Source organism: Acyrthosiphon pisum, chromosome A2 (genome assembly GCF_005508785.2).
Source record: "Acyrthosiphon pisum isolate AL4f chromosome A2, pea_aphid_22Mar2018_4r6ur, whole genome shotgun sequence".
In the NCBI taxonomy this organism is placed as follows: Eukaryota; Metazoa; Arthropoda; class Insecta; order Hemiptera; family Aphididae; genus Acyrthosiphon; species Acyrthosiphon pisum.
In genome coordinates this window covers 80,057,893-80,060,787 of record NC_042495.1, presented here as the reverse complement: position 1 = coordinate 80,060,787, position 2,895 = coordinate 80,057,893, and positions in this window count along the sequence as shown.

Below are 2,895 nucleotides of genomic sequence, written 5' to 3'. Positions count from 1 at the left end.
TATTATAATTATTTAATGTGTTTGGCTTATATACGTTTGAAAAGTGTGATTTAAAAAAATTGACTATCTCAGAGCCAGAGGAGGTTTCTTTATCCAGATATGACATAACTGCAGGTAACTGTAACGATGATTTTTGTGAGTTATAAAATTTCCAAAAATGTTTTGGGTTAGTTTTAACTGAGTTTTGAGTGTTATTAATATATACATTATAACCACGATATCTGATATTTTTACATTGAATTCGAAGATTAGAAAAAATGATATATGACTCGGGTAAATTTAAAGTTTTATTAGACTGTTTCGTCCCCTTTTAAAGTCTAAATTAAATCTTAAAACCTAACTTCACCTATACAAATCTAGGATCAGACCAGTTTGATCATATGGTATACCAATTTGAGGCCCTGCCAATCTACCCAATCCATACTTTCCAAAATATGTCTCATGGTATTTAATTAACATACCATCACATACTCAGATCTACTAGTTACGATTATTAATGACCTTGCTAAACTTTATTACGAACATTTACACTCGAAATCAAACTCTAACCCTTCAATAAAAAATATGACCTTTCTTTCTATTCCTAATAAGTGATAACTCTCCTAAACGAAATAGGAACTGCAGTTGAAATCGCGATTTATTAAACTAACTAAATATAATATAAATAATTAAACGCAAATGTATTACTATTGTAGAGTAACATCCCCTTCACTCCACTCACGTTTCTTACAAGTTACAACTATACATGTATCATCATAAATCATTATTATTTTATACTTATCGTAAATTGTTTTGTTTTACATTTTTAATAAAAAAAAATATGAATTATAATTTATAAATATGAATTCATAAAGAATCATAACATAATAATATGCGTGTTGTATATGTAATTTTCAGTACAGATATTTGTATTTGAAAAAAAAACCCAATTGTGAATAATTAAAATTTATTACGATATTAACATATTAATATTGTTTAAATTGTAACTATGTCTAAGCAAATATTTTATCTAAATATTAAAAAATAGCTAATAGTAATAGTTAAAGGTTATTGGTTAACAAGGATAGGTCCCTTAAAACAACAATTTAAAATTATACTCCAGCATTTTAACAATAATTTGTAGTAACATTTTATTCTATATTTCTATTTTTAGTAAATTATAGTTAATACTTAATAGTGATGCCAGTTACACACGATATTATAGAAACAATAATAATTATTATACTATACATTATTATACTAAACTAGGTTGTAGGCAGTACATATAAACTACACGTGTCATATAAAATGTGTATCACGTTTTTAACTCTCTGAAGCGTGAGAAAAAAATACCTACTTTTAATCAGTAGCATCTATCTCTTTCTTTATTATATAAGTTTATGTTTTTTATAATAACAGGCAAGCCACTAGAAATAATGTTTGAGATGTTTATTTCAGTGATATTGTTTTAAATATTGTAAAATGTTATTCTTTTAATAGTTTTGACAAATAGGTACTTACAATAGCATACTTACTGGGTATACCTACTATATCGCACCAAATATTACCGAAAAAACAATAATTATTGTACCTACCTATTTTTTTTATTAATTTTAAATTTGTTAAATAATAGATACATGTTATTATGTTTATAAATTAAACGATTGTCAGTTGTTAATAAATTAATTTCAAAAATACAATTGATACTCGTATACATATGAATGTATATCAATGATCTTAAAGGTCTCATTCAATTGTTGCCTTTTCTATATTCTTTGTATATTTTATAGTTGTATACACAATACAACGACAATCGATTAAACAAAGCTACACCTACACGTATAAAAATTATTAAATTAATTAAAAAGAAAAACAAATAATTATGATTATTTTTTTATAAATATATTTCAATTAACCAAATTTCGATTCAAATAATATTGAAGATAAAAAAAAGCGGGTAAGTGGACACTCCGCAGTACAGTAGATTACAAGATGGAGCTAAATTCAACGATATATTAATATCATTGTAAATGAAAAACGAGTCTGAGTGGAGACGGGTTGTCAGCCTAGGATATTTTATATTGTTACTTATTATGTATTAGAGACCGAGTGCCAATTTTTCAAATATTCTGCAATTCTATGTAATTTTATATTTTAGTTGCCACCTTAATTATAATAATTTTCCACTAATCTACTTCCCGATACCTATTTAGAGGGGGATTCCTACTTAGTAGAATAATTCTCGGGCCTTGTAGAATTTTGGGATTTCTATAACTATTTTTATTCCTGAAAGAAGAAGACTTCCTACAGGCCGCATCGAACTCCAGTTTTTATATTATTTCGATAATATTAGATTATTATATAATTATATTATTTTTGAAGACATATCATAAAGTTTGAGATTAAATACTGAAAAACGGAGTTCAATAATGCGACCTGTAGAATATTACCCTCTATTATTTAAAAAAATATTATCAAATTTGGTTGATTCTACAGAACAGGATCATTTTTCCTGTAGAGCGAAGCTTAGTGAACATAACTACATTGGCCTTATACGGTAGCCGGTAAGTTGAATTAATATTATTTGGATATTATCAAAAAAACTCTTATCTATATTTTTTTAATTTTTGGTTACAGTATTAACTACTTACGTGTCTAATCTTTGTTTTAAGTTTTCAAATCTTAATTATAAAAATTGAACATTTTATACACTTTTAACTGCAAAATAATTTGAACATTTTCAATTTGTTATGTTCCGTCAACATTTGAACTTATAATTTACAATTGGTTATAAAAAATATTTTCAAGCTTTTTGACCCAACTTATAACATTTTTTTGATATTTATAAAGTAAAAGTTTTATAAAAGTATTTTAAAAAAGATTCAAACTCAAGATGATTTGCAAATTTTGTGATTT